The sequence below is a fragment of the Orcinus orca genome, chromosome 13, assembly GCF_937001465.1.
Source record: "Orcinus orca chromosome 13, mOrcOrc1.1, whole genome shotgun sequence".
Classification (NCBI taxonomy): domain Eukaryota; kingdom Metazoa; phylum Chordata; class Mammalia; order Artiodactyla; family Delphinidae; genus Orcinus; species Orcinus orca.
Window position 1 is genome coordinate 53,817,935 of NC_064571.1, and position 25,275 is coordinate 53,843,209.

The following is a 25,275-nucleotide window of genomic DNA, read 5'->3' on the forward strand; positions in this document are numbered from 1 at the left end:
TTTTTCCTTCGATCCGGTCTTCTCACTGAAACAAAACTCTAGCTGTACTATATGGATATCTGTAACTGGCGCAAATCCCTTTATGAGTAGATCAGGGCAAGTCTAAATTTGCAAAAGCCTACTCTCCCTTGACAAGGTCAGCATGGTATGTGGGAAATTCCAGAGGAAAGAGCAAAGGGGAGGCATTCTCCTTAAAGAACAAAGGTCAGCATGTGTTTGCATCTCAGTTCCTGTAAAACTCTCCTCTAACTCTCACTGGTTGCGTGCAATACCCTCAGGCCACAAGCTTCAGTTTTCTCAGGAAATCATGGGAGATGTTCCAGAAATGAAAGTCTGGGCTCATTGACCAGAAATGGGGTCATACTAAGTGGATGATTGGGGTCACAACCAAAACCAAACACACCTTTGGTCAAGACCCCACGGCCCCAGTCCGCTTCACCTCTGGGGGGCTCAGCAGCTGTTCTGAACACCCACCCACCCCCTGCATGGCAGAGCCTCCAGAGTTCCATGCATCTCTGGGGCTCTGCTTGTATCCATAGGTCTCTAATTATCTTTATTTCACCCACCAAAGAAACAGGAGGGCCCGTGAGCTCTGTCTAATCCTGATGAAGAGGTAGGTACTTGGGATGACCCCTAGGAGAAGTCATGGACGCCTCAAGCCAAGAATGTGTTCCTCAGCCATGGCCTCTCCCCGGGAGGTGTCCTCACTCCTCGTGCTCTGTGCCCTTTCCTCAGCCCATAGCGGTCTCCCGAGTGCCGTGCATCCTTCAGGGCTCAGTCGAGTCCTTGATGTTCTCTCCACACCACTAACAGTTATCCCTTCTCACCTGGAATTATGGCAGCCTTAGGTCTTGGAGCATGCTTGGCTCTTAAATTCTGTTGTCCCTGTGGTGCCATTTCATCTGTCCGTGGCTCCACTCCAACTAGATTGTAAACTTCTAGAGGGCAGCATATATCTCCTGACCTTAGTCTTGTACCTCTCACGGACATTAACATGATTCTGAGCGCCAGTAGGTACTCAAAAATTTCTTCTCCTCCCCTCGTATTCTGCATTGTCCTCTTCCTATTCCTCCTGCGGCTTCTTCTGTTTGGGGCTCTGTAGTAATCAATTTTGCTGTGGTAACAGTAACCCCCAAACCTCAGTGGCTTAGAAAACATAGATTTGTTTGTGTCGTGAGCACTCCAGGTCAGCTGTGGCTCTGCTCCCTGTGTCTTCTCATCTTGGACCCCGGCTAAAGGGGAAGCCCTCATTTGAGATGAGCCATGGCTGAAAGGAAGAGCCAGAGAACTGGAAGAAACTCTCACTGTCCCTGAAGCTTTTTCTCTGTCATTTCCATTCACATTCCATTGACTCAAGGAAGTTACACAGCCAACCTGACGTAGGCGAGGATGTGAACCCAACCTGTAGGAAAGCTCTTAAGTCACGTGGCAATGGTGTGATCGTGTTTTAAGGAAGGGAGCCAAGAGCTGGGAACGATGAAACGTTTTACCACAGATTCCTACTAGGTGCTTGGCCCTGCTTGGAGCATAAGGCAATGTATGTATATCCACAGGTATAGTAGTTTTATGGCATGGAACAATTTTAGCCCTATTTTATAACAAGAAACTGAAGCTCAGATAATTTAAGCAGGTTTTGAATGAAAGAATGCATGAATGAATGAATGCTTTTTTTTTTTTTTTTTTTGGCGGTACGCTGGCCTCTCACTGTTGTGGCCTCTCCCGTTGTGGAGCACAGGCTCCAGACACGCAGCCCCAGTGGCCATGGCTCACGGGCCCAGCCGCTCCGCGGCATGTGGGATCCTCCCGGACCGGGGCACGAACCTGCGTCTCCTGCATCGGCAGGCAAACTCCCAACCACTGCGCCACCAGGGAAGCCCGAATGAATGCATTTTTTTCAGCTTTTCTTGCAGACTGCTAACGCCCAGGCCCCATCAGCATTTTCCATCTCCAGATAGTGCTACTGGTACCACTTTTAAAGTTTTCCATGTGAGCCAATAGAAGAGCATTCACTAGGTCTTAAAGATTACTTATAATCTCTCCAGATTAAAATATTTAAATTTTAAAGAGAACTTCTGGCGATGCCTCTGTTCCTAATGGTGAGTCTAATGGTGGAAAATTCAAGCACCACCCCCATGTAGGACTAAGGGAGCCTTGTTAATAACACATGTTCAGCCTCTCTTAACAAATGTTCCAAACTGCTGTTCTTAACCCATTAGTGGGTCTTGACTTGAAATCAACTTAATGGGTCATTAAAATATATTTTTAAAAATTAAATAAAATAGAATGGAGTAAAATGTATTAAACACTGTCATGTGTAGTAAGGATAAGTTTTATTTCATCAAACTTATGTCTCAGTTATGTGTGTGTATGTGTTATATAACAGATACAGATATGCAGAGTTATATTGTAAAATGTGTTTTTTATTGAGTTGCCATCCAAAAAGTTTTAAAAGCCATTGCTTCAAATAATACCTCCTTCAGTTCACTCACCGGGTCCATTCTTAGATCCAGTTCATGTATAGCTTTGAAGGTCAAAGTCCATCTTTATGTCCCATCCTGCCATGGAAGGCTGACCTGGATGACAAGGATGGGCTCTCCCTTTCTTCCAGATATCCAGGGCCTAGCCTAGGACTAGACATGCTGTAGGCTTCCAAAAAAGATGTGTTTTTTATGTTACCTTTTGTCTACAAAAACAAGATGGTTGTCAGAAGAACATGAAAACAGTAATTCAAAAAGATATATGCACCCCTATGTTCTTTACAGCATTATTTAAAATAACCAAGATATGGAATAACCTAAGTGTCTATCAAAGGATAAAGAAGATGTGTGTGTGTGTGTCTCTCTCTCTCTCTCACACACACACCACACACACACACACACACACACACAAAATGGAATACTACTCAGCTATAAAAAAGAATGAAATTCTGCCATTTTCTACAATAAGGATGGACCTTGAGGATTTTATGCTGAGTGATTTTACTCATATGTGGAATCTGAAAAAAACGAAAACCAAAACCAATCAACAAACAGAATTAAACAAAAACTGACAGAGAATAGATTAGTGGTTATCAGAGGGGAAGGGGGTTGGGAGTTGGATGAAATGGGTGAAGGAGGTCAACTGTAAGATGATGGATAGTAACTAGACTTGTAGTGGCGGTGACTCAATAGTGTATACAGATGTTGAACTATAATGCCGGGTACCTGAAACTTCTTTTAAAAAGATGGCTGATCAAGATTCTCTTTAAGGCCCCCTTCAGCTCTATGATTCCATGATCCTACCTCTTTTGTTGCAGAAAAAAAGCAGTCCACAAAACTATCTCATTTTTTTGGATAAGGTGAAACCCCAAACATTTTGCATCTTTTGGGCTCTGTCCTCATACCTCACTCCTATATCTGTGTCAGTAGTTGTTTTCAAATACTTGAATGTTTGCTGCTTCCTGAGGGTAGTGGACACTTGCTGTTTTTGTCTGCTTTGCCTTCTTTCCTGCCAGTTCTCCTCCTGCTTTCTACTAACTGCCTTCAACCATAGCAGTTGGACCAAAGGGTAGATGTGTGGCCCAAACACAGGCAACCAGAAACCTTCCTTGAGATTTTCTCCAAGGAAGCTGAGATGGTGCTTTCTCTTTCTCTGGGCTCATAGCTGGATACTTGAAATGACGTTAAGTCTGGAGCCAACTGTGCCTCTTCTGTTGCCCATCTGCACGAGGAGTCCATATACAGTAGAGAACGAGGGCCACACTCACAGAGTGTGTGTGCGGTGGTAGTTTGAGAGTGAAAGAGGGAGAGTACAGAACATACCAGGTTGAAGGTGGCGCTGTTTGAGCTCTTGGATCCTGTCTGACCTAATGCCTGATCCACCCCTTTTTTTCCAAGTCACATGAACCAATATACTTCTTTTCTTATGTAAGCTAGTTTCAACTTGATTTCTGTCCTTTGCATCAGAAGGAGGCCTGATCCGTACAATGGATATGACATGTGGATGGTTTTCTAAAAATGCCACTTCTGATCCAGATCTGTTAACATTTTTTTGTTTAAAAAAAAAATGTGCGTTCCTTTGTTCTTTCCAAAAGTATTTATCAAGCACAAAAATGTGCCAGGTACGATGTTAGATCTGGAAACAACAATTGCAACTCACATCTGTAGCAAGTTGTCCTTCAAGTTTTTCCAATTTTTGTTTAGTGTAAAAAATATATATATACCTTTTCTCTTTGAAAATTCTCTTTAACAATGTATTTTTTTCAGTTTCATATGTTTTCATCTAGTGTTCCTTAATATGCAAGATAGTTTTCCATGGTTATAATCATGGTGTACCCCAAATTTAGAATTCTACTTTTTCTCTTAACATGAAATCATAAGGTCTTTATATTAATAATATTTAATTTCTGTTTCTCAGCACTATTGACATTTTGGGGCCTGTATTATTCATTGTAGAATGTTTAACAGGATCTCTGGCCTCTCCTCATTAGATAACAATAGAATTCACCCTCTGATCCCAAGCTGGGACAGCAAAAAATGTCTTCAGATATTGCCAGATTTCCTTTGCAGGGGCAAAATTGTCCCCGCTTGAGCACCATTGCTGTATAATATTCTTTGACTTGACACTAATTTTCTTAACCAACTCCTATATTTGGACATTTACATTACTCCCAATTTATTGACGTTACAAATAATGCAGAAATAAATACTTTATGCACATACCTTTTTATATTATAAAACTGTTTTCCTGAGAATAAATTCATCGAGGTCAAGCGGTAGGAACACATTTAGGGGTTTGATACTTATTGCCCAGCTGCTTTTCAAAAGAATCCCACCGGTCTCCCCTATGAGGTACAATTAATGACTGTAACCATTTCCCTGCCTTCTTGCTAATATATAGTCTAACATGTTGTAATTTCAATGCAATTTCAGCTTCACGTGGGGAAAGGAATCTAGAATTTGGAGTCAAACTGGTCTGGATCAAAACCCAGCAATTAGCACTGATAGCAGGTTGACCTCAGATACTTTCTGAATATCTCAGACCTGATGGCCTCATTGTAAAATTGGTATAACAATCCCTACCTTGCAGGGTTGTTATGTTCAAAAGAAACTATTAACTGTCATTGTCCATTATCACCTTGGGTGCTCAGGATACCTCTCTCTGTGAGGTAGGCACTGGAAAAGATCATTCTTGTTTTAGGAAGGCTGGAGAGGGGAAGGAATGTACCACAGTCACACAGGAGATCTGTACTCCCCACAGAGGCAGAGGTCCATTGCATCAGAGAGGTTGTTGCTTCATTTTGACCATCTGTGTGTGCTTCCCCAGTGCCTGCCCTGCTGGAGGCTGTGGGGGCCATCAGAGAAAGGGGTGGCAGAGATTACCGTCTGATACCTGAAATTACAGGAGCATCAGGCAGAAACCACAAAACTGACCGCTGACCTGAGTGGAAACCTGTATTAAAGGCTGTGGGTATACCCGGGAGGATGGGAGTACAGGGGCCCGTAGGGTCAGTGGTAGAAGGCTTTATGGGGACTTAGGATGGGCTGCAGGTAAGCACTATGGAGGTAGAGGGGAAGACGAGGAGGCTTGTGGTTAATGAGTGTGTCAGTTAATGGGAACAGGGAGGAGCCCAAGCCAGCACTGAGGGGAGCAGAAGGGTGCTTAGGAGCAAGCAGTGAGGGCGTAAAGAAGGGCAGGGAGGATGGAGCACGGGTAGAGTCAGGACAAGGTGACAGCACTGGCCCTGCATCATGTCCTGCTGCTGCCGCTGGGGTGTTTGGGACCAGGCATTTGCAAAGGAATTGATGGGTTGCTGAATGGACCGGAAAGCTGATTTTAGCCCATAACAGCAGTATGCTTAACGAAAGTGACATAAATACAATGTGTACGACTTTGTAAAGAAATTGAAGTATAGTTGACTTACAATGCTATTTTAGCTTCAGGTGTACAGCAAAGTGATTCAGTTGTACATATATATGTATATACTTTCTTTTAGATTCTTTTCCATTATAGGTTATTACAAGATATTGAATATAGTTCCCTGTACTATACAGTAGGTCCTTGTTATCTATTTTATATATAGTAGTGTGTATCTGTTAATCTCAAATTCCTAATTTATGCCCCCGCCAACGTGTACAACTTTAAGCAAAAAGAAAATGCTACTATCGGTGGTTCCTCAAAAAGTTAGAAAGAATTACCATATGGCCCAGCAATTCCACTCCTAGGTGTATAGCCCTCAAAATTGAAAAGAGGCTCAAACAAATACTTGTCCATACATGTTCATAGTAGCACTACTCACAGTAGCCACAAGGTGGAAATAACTCAAATGTCCATTAATGGACGAATGGATAAACCAACTGTGGTATATACATATAATGGAATATTATTCAGCCACAGGAAGGAAAGATTCTGATACACGCTACCACTTGGATGAACCTTGAAGACATTATGCTAAGTGATAGAAGCCAGAGACGGGAGTCACGTGTTGTATGATTCCGTTTATAGAAATGTCCAGAATAGGTAAGTCCATAGAGACAGAAAGTAGATGAGTGGTCACTGCAGGGCTGGGGAGTGACCGCTTAATGGTATGGGGTTTTCTTTGGGGATGAGGAAAGTGTTTTGGAATTAGGAGTGGTGGTTGCACAGCACTGTGAACGTGCTAAATGCCATTAAAGAGTGCACTTTAAAGCGGTTAGTTCTATGTTGTGTGAATGTCACCTCATTAAGGGTCACTCCCACAGCCTCAGGAAGGACAGGCACGTGGCTGGTCCTCAGAAACAGCTAGAAGCAGGGACTGCAAGGCCTCTAGGAGGCTTCTCTCTGCTGCTTTCCATTCGTCCGCGTCATGCTCTCACTCGCGTAGGAACTGTGGCAGCTGACGGCGCCAAGGTGCGCTGAGCATGGCGGCCTCCCGGTCTCTCCATCTCTATGACGATGTTCCCTTATTGGCCCAGCATCCGTCAGCCGTCTACTCCTGGGTCATTCAAATGCAGCAGAGAGAGGGTCATAAAAGCCTCCAAGGGATGGGGGAACAGATGGCACCAGTATTGCTGGGGTAAGGCCAACTCTGGGGCCCATACACAGATTAGATTTCCAAGGGAGAATAAGTCCACTTCATAAATGTAATACGAATGTTCAAAGTAAGTGCCACTTTGCTGAGGAACACCCTCCTCTAGCCTCTGCCTCCCTGCCAAGTCAGTATGCCAAGTGATTCTCCTCCACAGACTCCATATCAGATTTGTGGAGGTCTTTGCTGCTGTGTCCCCATAGGGTCAGCTTTCATCTCTGTCCTTCATTCTCAGCACCTCCTCCATCAGCAGATTCCATCAGCCCTGTGCCCCATATGCATCCTTCTCCACTGTGCCCTCACTCTCCAGTGGGCTCCCTGCTAGCACCCCTCCTTCTCCTGTTATCCCTCCACAGCCTCCACAAATCATCGGCCTTAAACTGTTCATCGAATCACGTCACACCTTCCCCTGGACCCTTCAATGCCTCCCCCTGCATTTCGAATAAATTCAGACTCTCTACTGGGGTCTGCAACTCAGTGGCTCTCAACCCTGCCTAAGCTTTCGAATCACTTGGAATGCTTTTAAATATACTGATGCCTCAGGTTTCCACAGACCAATTGAATCAGAGCGAGGAGATGAGGGCCTGGGCATGAGTGTTTTCTAGATGCCGTAGAGCCGATTGTATTTTGCAACCAGAGTTGAGAGCTACTGCCCTATGTGGTCCGGTAGCTGCCTGCCTTTCTGAACTCTCTTTATCACTGTCCCTTCATTCCCACACTCCTGCCACACTGGCACTCTTTCTGTTTCTCAAGCCCAGACAAGCTCATCCTGACCCCAGGACTCTTCATTTAACCTGGAATGCCTCACCCTCAAGTCTCGTGACTGGCTTCTTCTTGCTTTTCAGATCTCTGCTCAAATTTCACCTTCTCAGAGAGTCCTTCTAACCCTCTGACCATTTTTTCTAAAGTTGTCTCCACCATTTTCTCCCCACTTGCCTTCTGTCAAGTTACCATGTTTTCCCCTTTTCATAGCACTTGTCACCATCTGAAACTTAAAAAGAAGCCTGTTCATATCCTGTCTCATAAGAATGTAAATTCCATGAGAAAAGGGACCTTTCAGAACAGTGTCTGAAATTTAAAATGCAACTGAACCCTTGCATCCTGGGGTCCATATCATTTAGACCTGGGCTGTCCATACAGTTATTGAGCACTTGATACAGAGCTAATCCAAATTGAGATGTGTTGTAAGTGTAAAATACACGCTGAATTTTAAAGACTTAGTATAAACAAATAAATGTAAAATATCTTTTTAATAGCTAAACATTTTTTTCCTTAATTGAAGTAGTTAATTTACAATGTTGTATTTCAAGTGCATAGCAAAGTGATTCAGTTATACATATATATATTTTTATATATATATACTTTTTCAGATTCTTTTCCATTATAGGTTATTACAAGACATTGAGTATAGTTCCCTGTGCTATAGAGTAGGTCCTTGTTGTTTATTTTATATATAGTAGTATGTATAATTTAATCCCAAACTCCTAATTTATCCCTCTCTCTCCCTCCCCTTTGGTAACCATGAGTTTGTTTTCTATGTCTGTGAGTATATTTTTGTTTTGTAAATAAGTTCATTTGTATCATTGTTTTAGATTCCACATATAAGTGATATCATATGATACTTGTCTTTGACTTATTTCACTTAATATGATAATCTCTAGGTCCATCCATGTTGCTGCAAATGGCATTACTTCATTCTTTTTTATGGATGAGTAATATTCCATTGTATATGTATACCATATCTTCTTTATCCCTTTATCAATAGTTTTAAAATTTTTATATGTTGAAATGATAATATTTTGGTATATGAGATGAACTAAAACATTAAAATTTTACCTGCTTTTACTTTTTGTAATGTAATTATTAGAAAATTTAAAATTATGTGTGGGACATATTAAATTTCTATTGGACAGAAGGCAGTACACTTTGCAGTGGTACATTCCCACTAGCCGCCACAATTTCATAGCCCTACACTCAGAGTTCCAGTTCCAGGAATGTTTGGTGACCCTCACTGGTTTCCTGTTTCTGCAGACAACATCCCATGAAGTTGCCAGGCTAATGACCCTTATCTCCTTGGTTTGAGCACTCTCCCTGCTTCTGTTTTTTTTTCTCTCCCTTCCTTGCCATTAGTTTAGCATTGTTCTCTCCTTGAGTTTTTGCCTCTAATCTTTTCCATCAACAATTGAAACTATGCTGTTCGGCAACCATACTTGTTTCTTGTTATATCTTTTCAAAGAGCCACAAAAACCATTCAAAAAGAACCAAGGAGTTGTGAGAGCTAGATGGAACCTTAGAGAACATTCTGTAAACTAGGAGACTTGATCCTCAGAGTGTGCAATGGCTTTGCATAAGGTTACCGGGGAGATAATTATGGAGTCCAGACTCAAATGCAAAGATTAATAAGGTGTGTAAAATACAAAATGATGTGCAAGCCACAACCCCTGTGCTCAGGTGACCTACATTATAGGTGGGTAGACAAGGCATATAAACAGATGAGGACATAGCAATATATATGCTCCAGGACATGAAAGGAAGGGGAGATCCCAGGGAGCTGAGGACTGGGGCTGGTGCCTAAAGTAGACTCATGATGGGTAGGAGGCCTGAGCTTAAGGGATGGAGGACATCTACTTAAAGCAACTAATTTGACATCCTCCCAAGACCCATTGTGACCCAGGACCAAAGGATGGTGGTTTGTCCAGGTTTGGACAGCTCTCAGAGTTGGTCATCTTAGCATCCAGATATTTCCAAGGATATGAGTCAAGTCTGGTATTAAAATCCTTACTTTGTCAGGCTGGACTTGTAAGTCTATGAAAAACCAGGAAATAAACCCATTCATTCATTCATTCATTCAATTTTACAAGGACACTTAGAGAATCTACTCTGTGTCATGCACTGTAAATATAAAGTTGGCCAAGACACATGGTCACTTGGTACCACAAGGAGAAGTCATCTGAGAACAAGATAGAGCAGAGAGATGGAAAGGACCTGGGTCTTCCATGGCATTGCTGGGCCTCTGAATATGCCAATCTTGCAGTTTGCTCTGTGTTTGGATATTATTTTAAGGCATTATTAGTCAAGGTTTCCTGTTGCTTGGAGCTGAAGGTATCCTAACGGATAGGACCAGTGTTCTTGAGGAGACATTTCTACTCCTGGCTATGTCCCCGGGAGACTTTATCACATCACTTCAAGATCTCCACTGCCTCTGAGTGAGACAAGCTATAGGAAGGTGCAGAATTAGATGACAGAGATGAAGATGTGGTTTTCCTTGGGATATTCACTTTCCACTGATCCCCTTCCCATCTCCCACCTCATCAGCACCTCCATCCTTCCCGTCCTACCTTGTCCAGCTTAGATACTGTCATCTGCCATTTCAGGATCACTCTTGCCAGTATCTGAAAACCCCATCCCACCTCAGTTTTACTGTAAGCTGTCTTTGTACGTTCATGCTTTCCAATCTCAAATACATGCTTGGGACTGGTCAGCTGTTTTTCTCACATTCCCCAAGTATAATTTAAACACTTTACAGTTACGAACTTCCATTTCGCTCCTCAATGTCTCCTGTGTTGCTAAGAATATTGAAGTTATCAGTTGGGAACTTTCTTCAATTCCCATATCAAATCTACAAACCAACCTATATTTACACCCACCTGTTCCTTCTGTCTATCCATTTGAATAGATGAGATGCTCCCTTTTCTTTCTAAAGCCATTCCTTCCACCTGGCTTGGATCTCATCCCTTGAACCAACCATCAACCATTTCTCACTTTTGTAAACATAATTAAGTCTTTCCCATCTTAAAAAGAAATCCTTTCTTGATCCCATGGCCTTTTCCAGCTATCACCCTATTCTTCATCTCCCCACACAGCCGAACTTCTAGAAAGAGTTGTCTGTACTTGCTATAAATAAAGCTGTTGGGATTTTGACTGGAGTTGCGTTGACCCTATTGATCAATATGGGGAAAAATGATATCTTTAAAATATTGTCTTCCTGTCCATGAGCATGGTAAAGCCTTTCATTTGTTTTCATCTTTACTTTTTCTCGGTAATGTTTTATATTATTCTATGTGAAGGTCTTGCAGAACTTCTGTTAAAGTCCTGGATATGTGATATGTCTTTTTGCTATTGTAAATGGTATTTAAAAAAAAATTTTCATTTTCTGTTTCTTGCTTGTACATAGAAATGTAATTGAAACTTGTTTATTGACCTTGTAGCAGCAGTCTTGCCTAATTTGCTTTTTATTTTTTGGTTTTGCAATTTGTATTTTTATTTATTTGTTTGGTTTCATAATATAAGCTCTATAAGTATAAAGCATTTATATATAGTTTTACACATATTCAAGAAACATTATAATAAAGATAATAAAGATCAACCCTAGAGTCCATCAGAAAGTTTTTATTTTTATTTTATTTTTTTGTTTTTATTAATTTTTATTGGAGTATAGTTGCTTTACAATGTTGTATTAGTTTCTGCTGTACAGCAAAGTGAATCAGCTATACATATACATATATCCCCTCTTTTTTGGATTTCCTTCCCATTTAGGTCACCACAGAGCATTGAGTAGAGTTCCCTGTGCCATACAGTATGTTCTCATTAGTTATCTATTTTATACAGAGTATCAATAGTGTATATATGTCAATCCCAGTCTCCCAGTTCATCCCATCCCGCTTCCCCCTTGGTATCCATACATTTGTTCTCTACGTCAGTGTCTCTATTTCTGCTTTGCAAATAAGATCATCAATACCATTTTTCTAGATTCCACATATACGATACTTGTTTTTCTCTTTCTGACTTACTTCACTCTGTATGACAGTCACTAGGTCCATCTATGTCTCTGCAAATGACCCAATTTCATTTCTTTCTATGGCTAAGTGATATTCCACTGTATGTATTTACCACATCTTCTTTATCCATTCCTCTGTTGATGGACATTTAGGTTGCTTCCATGTCCCAGCTATTGTAAATAGTGCTGCAGTGAACATTGGGCTGCCTGTGTCTTTTTTTTTTTTTTTTTTTTTTTTGCGGTACACGGTCCTCTCACTCTTGTGGCCTCTCCCGTTGCGGAGCACAGGCTCCGGATGCACAGGCTCAGCGGCCATGGCTCACGGGCCCAGCCGCTCCATGGCATGTGGGATCTTCCTGGACCGGGGCACGAACCCGTGTGCCCTGCATCAGCAGGTGGACTCTCAACCACTGTGCCACCAGGGAATCCCCCTGTGTCTTTTTGAATTATGGTTTTCTCTGGGTATATGCACAGTAGTGGGATTGCTGGGTCATATGGTAGTTCTATTTCTAGTTTTTTAAGGAACCTCCATACTGTTCTCCGTAGTGGCTGTATCAATTTACACTCCCACCAACAGTGTAAGAGGGTTCCCTTTTCTCCACACCCTCTCCAGCATTCGTTGTTTGTAGATTTTTTGATGATAGCCATTCTGACCAGTGTGAGGTGATATCTCACTGTAGTTTTGATTTGCATTTCTCTAATAACTAGTGATGTTGAGCATCTTTTCATGTGCCTCTTGGCCATCTGTGTGTCTTCTTTGGAGAAATGTCTATTTGGGTCTTCTGCCCATTTTCTGATTGGGTTGTTTGGTTTTTTTCTGATATTGAGCTGCGTGAGTTGTTTGTATATTTTGGAGATTAATTCTTTGTCAGTTGCTTCATTTGCAAATATTTTCTTCCATTCTGAGGGTTGTCTTGTTTATGGTTTCTTTTGCTGTGCAAAAGCTTTTGAGTTTCATTAGGTCCCATATTTTAATTTTTATTTTTCTTACTCTAGGAGGCAGGTCAGAAAAGATCTTGCTGTGATTTATGTCGAAGAGTGTTCTGCCTATATTTTCCTCTAAGAGTTTTATAGTGTCCAGTCTTACATTTAGGTCTTTAAGCCGTTTTGAGTTTATTTTTGTGTATGGTGTTAGGGAGTGTTCTAATTTCATTCTTTTACATGTAGCTGTCCAGTTTTCCCAGCACCACTTACTGACTAGACTGTCTTTTCTCCACTGTATATTCTTGCCTCCTTTGTCATAGATTAGGTGACCAAATGTGCTTGGGTTTATCTCTGGGCTTTCAATCCTGTTCTATTGATCTATATTTCTGTTTTTGTGCCAGTACCATACTGTCTTGATTACTGTAGCTTTGTAGTATAGTCTGAAGTCAGGGAGTCTGATTCCTCCAGCTCCGTTTTTCTTTCTCAAGTTTGCTTTGACTATTTGAGGTCTTTTGTGTTTCCATACAAATTGTAAAACTTTTTGTTCAAATTCTGTGAAAAATGCCATTGGTAATTTGATAGGGATTGCATTGAATCTGTAGATTGCTTTAGGTAGTATAGTCATTTTCACAATATTGATTATTCCAATCCAAGAACATGATATATCTCTCCATCTGTTTGTGTTGTCTTTGATGTCTTTCATTAGTATCTTATAGTTTTCTGCATACAGGTCTTTTGCCTCCTTAGGTAGGTTTATTCCTAGGTATTTTTTTCCTTTTGTTGCAGTGGTAAATGGGATTGTTTCCTTAGTTTCTCTTTCTGATCTTTCATTATTAGTGTGTTGGAATGCAAGAGATTTATGCATACTAATTTTGTATCCTGCAACTTGACTAAATTCATTGATTAGCTCTAGTAGTTTTCTGGTGGCATCTTTAGAATTTTCTATGTATAGTATCATGTCATCTGCAAACAGTGACAGTTTTACTTCTTCTGTTCCAATTTAGATTCCTTTTATTTCTTTTTCTTCTCTAATTGCTGTGGCTTGGACTTCCAGAACTATGTTGAGTAATAGTGGTGAGAGTGGACACCCTTGTCTTGTTCCTGATCTTAGAGGAAACGCTTTCAGTTTTTCACCATTGAGAATGATGTTTGCTGTGGGTTTTTCATATACGGCCTTTATTATATTGAGGTAGGTTCCCTCTGTGCCCACTTTCTGGAGAGTTTTTATTCTTCAATTTGTTAATATGGTGTATGACACTGATTGATTTGCTTATACTGAAGAATCCTTGCATCCCTGGGATAAATCCCACTTGATCATGGTGTGTGATCCTTTTAATGTGTTGCTGGATTCGGTTTGCTCTAATTCACTTATTAATTGTAATAATATATCTGTATATTTTTATGTACACAATTTACATCTGCAAATTACACGTATTTCTTGCTTTCCAGTTCTTATTGGCTTATGTGCTTGTTTAGTACCTCCAATACAATAATGAATAGAAGTAGTGATAGTGTGAAAAATTGTCTCATTTCTGACTTTAAAGGGAAAGCTTTTAACGTTTCCTCATTAATTATAGTGTTTGCTATAGATTTTTATTTTTAATTTTTTTAAAATAAACTTTATCATATTAGGGAAGTTCTCTTCTATTCTTGGTCACTTAGAAGATGTTTTTTTTTTTTTTCCATCATGCAGGAATTGATGTTAAGTGTGTCAAATACATTTTTTATGCATCTACTGGTACAGTCATACTATTTTTCTCCTTTTATTCTATTAATGTGACAAATTACATTAATTGATTATCTAATCAACCTTATATTCCTGAAACAAAATCAACTTGGTTATAATTTGTTGTCTTTTTGTATATCACTGGATTCTGGATTCAGTTTGCTAATATTTTATATAGGAAGTTTTCATCTATGTTCATAGTGAGATTGGCCTGTAATTTTCCTTCCTTAAAACATCCTAGTCAACTTTTGGTATCAAGGTAATGCTGATCTTATAGAATCAGTTTTGAAGCTTGCCCTCTCTTTTGGTTCTATGAAAGAGTTTGTGTACAGCTAGTAAACATCTTCACTAAATGTGGGATAGAATTCACTTGTAAGCATCTGTGCTTAGAATTTCTTTGTGGGAAGGTTTATAGATTAAATTTCTTTAATAGTAATATGAATAATTAGACATTCCATTTTGTCTTTTGTCAGTTTTGGTGCATTTCATTTTTCTAGGAATTTGTTTCATCCAGATCTTCAAATTTGTAGGTTTTAAGTTCAAAGTATCTTTTATGATCTTTTCAGTGCATGCAGGATCTGTAGCGATGCCCCTTTTTTATTCATAATATTAGGATTTGAGATTTCTTTTTTTACTCAAGTAATGTCACCAGAATTTATCAGTTTTACTAGTATTTTCAAAGAATCAACTTTGGGCTGTTTTTATCCTCTCTGTCGTAAGGGCCCATCCCAAGCATTTGAGGAGTCAAGGGCAAGAGTACAAATGAAGGCTTCCATTACATATTTTTACGCTGTATACTTAAAATAACAAATATATATTCTTCCTTAACAAATAAAACTATATAACAATAAAATTGAAAAATATGTGAAAGCTATGGGTGTTTTGGGCTAAAGTTGGTAAAAGATCAAAGATAATTGAATTTCATTTTTATTGGGCACATATGGGTGCTCTGACTAATAATGTTTTGATTAAACTTTTTTCTTTAAATAAAATTAGTAATTATGTAATTATAATCAAGGTTTTTAACATGATTTGTGTTTGACCGTAATGCCAAATAAGACATCCTTTCTTGAGCCTTTGTAGTTCTTAATCTTTAAAATTAATTTTACTTAGAGAAAGTTCTCTCTGCTGAGGCAGTAGCAACTGAAACTTTTAATGAGATACCTAAAGCATTAATTCAATTTGGAAATGAACCAAGAATTTTACATATAAGCACAAGCATTGTAATGGGATTGTATAACATAAATTGTTACTGCAGAAATATAATAACATATCTTTATTTTATTAAATAAATCCTTATCTCTATAAACTAAAGCAATATCTGGATCCCTACAGTTTTTAAGTTCTTCTTTTCTAACACTGTTCAATGCTTAGACATTACCCAAAAAACTGAAAGCAGCATTTATTGCTCATTTTTTTCAAATTGCCTTCAATCAAGATTATATTTTGACTATAACTGTCAAAAGATAGATTATAAAAATTGGGGGCTTATTTGTATGTAAATGCTTTTCTTCTTATTCATGCAAATATTTTTATTATTTCAATTTTTTCATACCTTATTGGAATGCCACATTTTTGCATATTTCTCATGCAGTTGCTTTTGACTTTGAAAAATCATTTTCATTAAAAAATTTTAAGTTTTTAAGCCTTTTCTTATAAAAGTGAAACAGCCAAATCTAGACTTGCCTGGATTTTTGGGGGTAAATTTCTCTACATTATTAACAGCAAGCAGAAGTTCATACCGAATAACTGTGGATTTGCAAATTGAAATCATCTTCTATCAGAGACCACAATGCACTCTTTATTCGAGGATCTTCTATTGTTTTACTTAACTCATCTAGTATATTTATTATCTTGTCTAAATTAACTATTCTAAGAACATTTAGTTGGTGTTTCCATCACATGATCTGCCGTTACTGTGAGATCAAATTTGATCTGGTTCACCAAGACACTCCACGTATAATGTCCCAGATAGTCTTTGAATAGAAAGTATCATTATATTTGCACAGTTGGGTCCGTGTCTCCTAGAAACAAATTCTAACCATGTGCTGTATAGCACAAAGAATGCTTCTGGATTTTTGGCCAATATTCTGGTTTATATGCCTTTTTATTTACCAATCACACTAGTGCCATTGTCACAGGCTTGCCCCTGACAATCTTTTAAATCAGTTCCTTCACTGAAAGCAGTTTCTGTAGTTCTTTCCACTAAGACAAAATCTGTCCTTTTCGTAAGAGGTGAAAACACGTTCCTGGTTTCTCTCTTCTGTTAGTTCAACTATATACATTAAAGATATTGTTAAATGTAACTTTTGTCTTTGTTATAATCTAGTTGAATAAAGTCTCACTTTTATTTTATTATATGCATTTATTTTGTGTATGATTTTTGAAAACTTTATTACCTGTTAACATAATCATCATCTTACATTGATTTCTTCATCTTAGATGGTGATTGTTTCTTTAAAAAAAAGATCTATCTTACGTATCTTGCCACTCTAGCACCAAGTTTCTAAAAAATTTCTACTAAACCTAGAAATTTTCTTTAGCTTGCTGTTTATTCAGGCTTTTAAAAAAAAGTTTTAGTAAATAATGTATGCTTTAGTGTGCAAATGATGTTTTATTTTCTATTAACCACAAACCTAAGTCTTTCCAGTCTCAAGTACTTTTATGGTCACATCTGATCTTGAATATTGATTATAAAACATAAAATGGCAGTTATGTAATTTTTTGTCTATAGTTTCTCCATTTGAAATAGTTTTGGTGTCAAGTGAAGAGTTTAAATCTTCTTCCATGTTTGCCCAATGGGATATTGTAAACATCAGTTTACATTAGATTGTGTTTTGTGAGAAGTATTCTCTTGCTGTGAGAAGGATGAGTGCCATTTCCTAGGATCATTGTCCAATAAGTACAGTAAAGCTATAGAGGTTTCTTCTTTCACAGCTAATATCCTAATTTTATGAATGCAATTTTCTTCTTTTAGTGGGAAGGCCAGAGTTTAATTTGTTGCTTTCGAGTTATGAATTCGATCAGTTCTTTTCATTGTCATTGTTTGGAACAGTCGTCAAACCTTTGTTTGTTATTTGTTACGATGTTGCAAGAGTTTCATCTGATGTGTTCAGACTGTAGATTTGACAAGAGTCATTTTCTTGCTCATTTTTATTGTTTTGATAAAAAAAGTAAGACTTCATTAAGGAAAGCTATTCTAATGTTTTTTTCTAAAATTCTGTTTCAGGTCATGTTTGACAGAAGTCTGTTAAGTTTCTAAATAACAAAAGCAATGAAACTTAAGCAGATCATCACTTTGAATATTTTTCTATGACTTTTTTTTTTTTTCAATTTTTGTTCTTGAGTTCTAATTTTTTATTTTTAGCATGATCTCAACTTCTACACATGCTCAAAGATTTAAAGCATAAAAATTTAAATGTATTCAAATGAAATACAAGTGTTCAATATATAAATATAAAATTGAGTATATTTTCACCAAAAATTATAGTTAATATTAAAAATTAAAATTATCTTTTATGTGTTTCAAAAAGTTATTTTTTCTAAACTATGCTAAATTCTGTACTAAAAAAGCAAAATACAAACAATAATTGAACTATCAAAATTTTAAATTTTAAACAATTTAAAAATTGTTTAAATCTGATATATTGAAATATTTTACTATTTATTTAGAATATTAAATTTTTATTAAAAGTTATTCACACTTCTAACATTTAATGTTTATCAAGTTGCCCAAAGGAAAAATCAGAGTTACATGTTGTGCATATTACATCTAGCCCCACATATATACAAATTTGAAAACAATATGAATGGCTTAAAATTGTAAAATGCTCCTCAGTCTTTGTGAGCACCTATTGTGAAATCTGTGGAAATTTGTGAGTACCTCCAGAACTGCTAATTGGAATATAAAAGAAGCAAGAAAAGGTACACTCAGCACTACTGGAAAATAATGAATTTAATGTAAGAATCCATTGAATTCATCCTGAGAGTTAGGATTTGACAGGTTAATTAGTGTTTTCTTTTGCCTAAGTGCTTTGTTACTTAAATCCTCCCTTCACTCTAAAGACTTGTCCATCTCTGATGTTGGCAGTAGCAAAACCTGTAAATCTTCCCGGTCATCTGATAGGTGGAAGGGATTCTCTGAGATTCTCTGGGAGCCTGAATGGTGTTAGTCATGATAGTGGATATTTAAATTATGCATTGTGTTGACGCTGAGCACCAGATCCTAAGTAACAGAGGTGACCATGCATTCTTTAATAAATTGTGTGTGTGTCGCAGTGTATGGATGGCGATGTGCTTTTTCTGCACATGGATAGCCAGTTGTTCCAGCACCATTTGCCGAAAAGATTATCCTTTCTCAACTAAATTACCTTTGTATTTTTCTCAAAAATCAACTGACTATTTCTGTATGGATCCATTTATGGACTCTGTTTTGTTTCATTGATCTATTTTTCTGTCTTTACACTGTCTCTATCATTGGTATTTTTTACAACTTTTTATTACTATAGCTTAATGATTTCTTAAAATCATGTAGTTCTTCCAACTTTGTTCCTAGTTTTCGAGGCTGTTTGTATTACCATTTGAGTTTTAGAATCAACTTAATTTCTACGAGAAAGCAAATTGGAATTTTAATTGGAATTGCATTGAATCTACGTATCAACTTGGGAGAATTGGCATCTAACCAATATTGAATCTTCGGTTTATGAACATATCTGTTTATTTAGGTTTTCTTTTTTTTTCTTTCAGCATGTCAACACATTATTTAGTTTTCAAGGTGTAGGTCATAAACAGCTTTTGCCAAGCATGTTCCTAAGTATTTCATATTTTTGATGTATTAAAATATTGGAAAAATTTTAGAACTGTTTACAGCATAATGTATAAAAGTACAACTGATTTCTTTTTACCTTCTATCCTACAATCTTGCTAAATTCATTTATTAGTACTAGTAGCTTTTTTGTTGACTCTGTAGGATTCTCTACATAGATAATCATGTCATCTGTGAATAAAGATGGCTTTACTTCCTCTTTTGCAATCTGGAAGCCTTTTGTGGTGGTGGTGGTGGTGGTGGTGGTGGTGGTTGCCTTATTGCAGTGGCTAAAACCTCTAGTAAAATGTTGATGAGAAGTGGTGAGAGCACTCATCTTTGCATTAATTATAATCTTAGGGGAAAACTATTCAATCTTTTGCCATTAAGATGTTAGCAGCAGGTTTTTTATAGATGCTCTTTATCAGTTTAGAGAAATTCTCTTCTACTACTAGTTTGCTGAGAGTTTTAAAATCAGGAATGGATGTTTAATTTTATCAAACGCATTTTCTGTGTTATTAATATGATAATATGATTTTTCATTTTCAGTATGTTAAAATGATGAATTATGTTGATTTTTGAAATGTTAAGCCAACTTTGCATTCTTGGGATTAAGCGCCATTAGTTATCATGTGTTATCCTTTATATGCACCATTGGACTCAATTTGCTGAAAGTTTTTAAAAGAATGTTTGCGCCTTCATCTATGATTTTATTTACTTGAGTATCTACCTGGTTTTGTATAAGAATAATGCTGGATTCAAATAATGATTTGGGAAGTAATCCCTTGTCTTCACTTTTTTTTTTTTTTAATGTAGAATTGATAGTATTTATTTTTAAATGTTTGGTGGAATTCATCAGTGAAGCTATTGGAGCTGGGAGCTTTCTTTGAAAGAGACAAAGCTATTCAGGTTATTTATTTCTTTATGAGTGAGCTCTGTATTTTATGTCTTTCAAGGGATTTGTCCACTTCATTTAAGTTTTTGAATTTATTGGCGTAAAGTCGTTCATAATATTCACTTACTATCCTCTTAATATCTGTAGAATTTATAGTGATATCACCTCTCTCATCTCTGATGTTGGCAGCTTCATCTTCTCTGTTTTACTCCTGATTCATTTGGTTAGGACCTTATCAACTTTATGGATCTCTAAGAACTTGCTTTTGCTTTCCTTGCTTTTTCTCTATTGTTTTCCTTTTTCTTATTTCACTGATTTCTGCTCTTACCTTTGTTATTTATTTTTTTCTACTTTGGTTTAAGTTTCTTTTCCTATATTTTTAAGTGGATGCTGAGACCACTAAGTGTAGCCACTTCCTCTTTTTTAATGAAAGCATTTCAGTACTATGAATTTTTCTTAAAGCACTGCTTTCATTGTATCTCAGAAACATGGATGTACTCCAATTAGTGGTTTGATACTTTGTGTTTTCATTTCCCTTCAGTTAAAAATACTTTCTGATTTCCTTTTTAATTTCTTTTTTGACACATGTTTCTGAATATTTGGGGGTTTTCTAAATATTTTTCTGTTATTCCTTTCTAATGTAATTCCATTGTAGTCAGAAAACATACTTTATATGACTTGAAGCCTTTTAATATTCAGACTGGTCTTATAGCCCAGAATATGGTCTATCTTAGTAAATATTCTATGTGCACATGAGAATAATGTATATTCTATTTTTGGATGGACTGTTCTATAAACATCAATTATAGTTGCTATTTTGTCAAGTTCCTTGAAAGTGTTTTTCGAATATTCTGTGTTCCTGTTCTATCTTCTTGTTCTATCAATTACTGAGAGAGGGGTGTTGACATTTCTGACTAAAATTTGGATTTTGCTATTTATTCTTATACTTTTATAAACTTTTGCTTTATGTATTTTGACTCTGTTATTAGGTCCATATACATTTAGGATTATGTCCTCTTTTTAAAAATTATTATTTTCTTTTTCTTTTGGCTGCGTCGGGTCTTTGTTGCAGTGCGTGGGCTTCTCTTTAGTTGCGGGCTCCAGAGCACGTGGGCTCTGTAGTTTTTGCGGCACGTGGGCTCAGCAGTTGTGGTGCACGGGCTAGTTGCCCCACGGCATGTGGGATCTTACTTCTCTGACCAGGGATCGAACCTGGTTCCCCTGCATTGGAAGGCAGATTCTTTACCACTGGACCACCAGGGAAGTCCCAGGATTATGTCCTCTTGATAAACTGACTCCTTTCTTATTATGAAATATCCCTGTTTATTCTGGGTAATATTCTTTGCTGTGGTTATTGTTAGCATGGTGTATCTATCCTTTTATTTTTAACCTATTTTTGTCTTTATATATAAAATGCATTTCTTACAGGTAGTATATAGTTAGGTCTTGCTTCTTTATCCAGTCTGACATTTTTTGTCATTTAATTGGGGATATTTAGACCATTTACTTTTAATGTTATTAATAATATGGTTTGGCTATTTTGTTATCTGTTTCTATTCATTCCATTTGTTCTTTGTCTTCCTTTTCCTCTTTTTCTACCATCTTTTAGATTTATTGCCTATTTTTATTATTCTATTTTATTTTCTTTGTTGGATTATAGTTATAATTCTTTATTTAGTGGTTGTTTTAAGGTTTATAGTATACATACTTGTTACAGTTTACCTTCAAGTTATATTATACTGGTTCATGGATAGTATAAAAAACTTACAACACTTGCACTTTCCTCCTCCTGACCTTTGTACTACTGTTGTCATACATTTTAATTCTACATGTGTTATAAGCCTCATAACACATTGCTATTATTTTTGCTTTAAATATTTAATTATGTTTTAAAGACTCTAAACATAAGAAAATAAACTTTTTAATATTTACCCACATTAATCCTTTCTTTATTTCTTTGTATATTTGGTATCATTTTTCTTCTGCCTAAAAGACTTCCTTTAACATTTTTCGTAATGCAGGTCTGCTGCTGCTGATTAATTTTTTTCAGCTTTTGTATTTCTGAAAAAGTCTTTTTTTGTATTTGTGTGTTTTTTTAAACACATTAAATTATTTTATTTATAGCCCCACTGTTTTAGATGTACATTTATGGACTATCCAAAAGCAGTATTTTTTTTAGCAATCCTGGACATTTTAAATACTCTAAGCAACTCCCGAAGATCAAGTTGTCAAGTTCCTCACCGAGGACATCCATAGGTCATTTTTGTGCTCCCAGATAGTAAGTAGTCAGCTAGCAGCAGTCTATGCTTCAAGCGTCCATCTTTCACCTGAACGAAAATTAAAACCGACAATGTGGCGGAGGCCAGACCAGGCCGCTGCCCTCCACGCGTTCAGGGACCGGGAGCCTCGGACCCGGCCCGGCCGCGGCGCCAGCCTCACTAGACTCAGGGCAGCCGCACGCTCCTGCCCTGCGCCCCAGCCTTCGGAGGCCAGGCGGCCACAGGCCCGGGACCGTCCAAAACTTCTGCGCCGAACAGGCTGAAAGAACTGTATTTGTTTTTAAAAGAGTTTCTAGATTACTGGGTTGACAGGTTTTTTCCTTCAGTGTTGTAAAGATTTTAGTCCGCTGATTTCAAGCTCCCATTGTTTCCGATGAAAATTCTGTGTAATTTTTATCTTTAAATAGTGTATATATAGTGTATCTTTATATAGTGTATCTTTATATAGTGTATCTTTTTTTTTGTCTGCCTGATTTTAAGATTGTCTCTTTATTACTGGTTTTAAGTAATTTAATTATGATATTCTTGGCATAGTGTCCTTCATTTTTCTTTAGCTTGGGGTTTGATGAGCTGCCTGTATCTCTGGACTTAGGTTTGCATCATTTTGGGAAATGATGCCTGTATCCCTGGACTTATGGTTTGCATCATTTGGGGAAAGCTCTGGCCATTGTTTTTTCAAATAGTATTTCTGCCTCCCTCTACCTCTCCAGATGAAATGTATTTTATTCACTCAGTTTACTGAGTCTCTATTTTTCTGTTTTTCCCCAGTCTTTTTTTGTTTCATTGTGGATACTTTCTATTGCTCTGTCTTTAAGTTCACAAATCTTTTTTTGGCAATGTCTAGTTTTTTTGTTAATTCTATCTAGTGTTTATTTTATGTCAGACATTGAAGTTTTCATTTTTAGAATTAGACTTGGGTTCTTTTTTTTTTTTTTTTTTTTACACTTCCATGTCTCTACTTACCATATTCAATCTATCCTCTACCTTCTTGGACATATGAAATATAGTTTTACTAACTATTTTAATGTTTTTGTCTACTAATTTTATCATTTGTGTTATTTTTATATTGATATTCCTCCCCCCTTATGTGTCATACTTTCCTGTTTCTTTGCATGCCTGGTAATTTTTTTATTGGATGCTAGATATTATGAATTTTACTTTTTGGGTGCTGGATATTCTTGTATTCCCACCAGTATTCTTGAATTTTGTTCTGGGATGTGTTTAAATTATTTGGAAACAGTTCGATACCATTGAGGCTTGCTTTGAGTTAGGTGGAAACATCATAACCTTTAGTCTAGGGCTAACCTTCTCCCCATTACCGAGCCAATACCCTTCTGAGTCCTCTACCTGATAAAAATTATGAGGTTTTCTATTCTGGCTGATGGGAATACAAAGTACTCTTAGCCCTGTGTAAGCTCAAGTGGTCTTTTTCCTCTATTTTTTGAGTGGTCCTTTCACTAGCCTCAGTATGAATACATTGATTTGTTCCCACCTGAAGACTCAAGGGGGACCCTCTGCAGATCTTTGGACCTCTCCCCAGCCCCCATGTAGCTCTGTCCTCTGCCCTGTGAACTCTAGCTGCGTTGGGCTTCCCAGACTTGCTGCAGCTAGCTCTGTCTCCTCAGATTCTCAGAAAGACTGCCAGACTCTGCCCAGGATCCCCACCCCACACTGTGGCCTGAAAATGCTCTCCAGGCAGTAAGCTGAGGCAATAATGGGGTCCACTTTATTTGTTTCCCATCTCCCAGGGATCCCTGTCCTGCATTGTCTGATACCCAGTGTCTAAAAACTGTTGCTGTTCCACAGTTTTTCTGTTGTTGAAGATGGGAGGGTAAATCTAGTTCTTATTACTCTGTCTTGGCAAGAAACAGAAGCTCAACTGGATTTTAAGGCCTCAAAAAGACTAACCACTCTCCTTTGAACTCAGTGGCTCTCGCCTTTCTACTTCCTACAATGAGCTGTCCCAAACTTAGCCCAATACTCTAAATGACACACAGTAATTTGAGCTAAAGCCTATTTAAAAATTCTCATTGGTTCTAAAACTGTAGGTGCAGTAAATCCAGTTGGGCTTCTTAATATGCCTTTAGATTCATTCAATGTTGATTTATTGCCTACCATTTATTGCCCTGTTCTAGGTACTGGGAATACAGCAGTGAACAATTCATATGAGAACTCTTGCCCTTCTGGAACTTACATTCTAGTGAAAGATTGATAGATTTGACCATGTAATAGCTAATGTTTATTGAGTGATTACTATGTGCTAGGGACTATATAGGTTCTTTATGCACATACATTTATACTATCCTTAAAACAACCCTGTGTGGTAGGTACCATTATTATGCTTATTTTTTACAGAAAAGGAGAGATAAATTAAATGCCCAGGGTGGCACATTTAGTAGGGGATGGAGCTGAGATTCAAATTCTATCTTTTCCAGAGTTTGGCCTAAGCGTCATGCTGTGCTGCCTCTCTGTGTAACTCTGATGGTTTCTGGGGTCACCTTACATCAGGTATGCTTTCTGGCTCAGAACCTCCATTCATACGCAGCTCTACAAATCAAGACATCTTGTCCCCAAGCCATTTAAGAGCTGCTTAGCATGTTGGGATCCAGTCTCTCCTTGCCTTTATCATCTCTACTGGCAGTCCTATCTGGTGCTGCCATGTCCCTTTTGGAAATAGCCACTCCCTACCTCAGCTCACCCAAGCCCGCTGACTAAGCATTGCGCCTAAAACGAATGTCAGTTTTTGTGCAATGAATTGTAAACGGGGGCTTCTCTGTCCAACGTTTTACAAGAGGTGCAGGAAGGCTGCAGCCACAGCCTTCCAC

The 25,275-nt window shown here is 37.8% G+C and overlaps 1 protein-coding gene across 4 annotated transcripts in view; it reads left to right on the top strand.

Moving 5' to 3' along the window:
• ATP6V1E2 (ATPase H+ transporting V1 subunit E2) overlaps positions 1 to 25,275 on the top strand; it is a 123,289-nt gene that overhangs the window by 73,138 nt on the left and 24,876 nt on the right. The window lies entirely within an intron of this gene.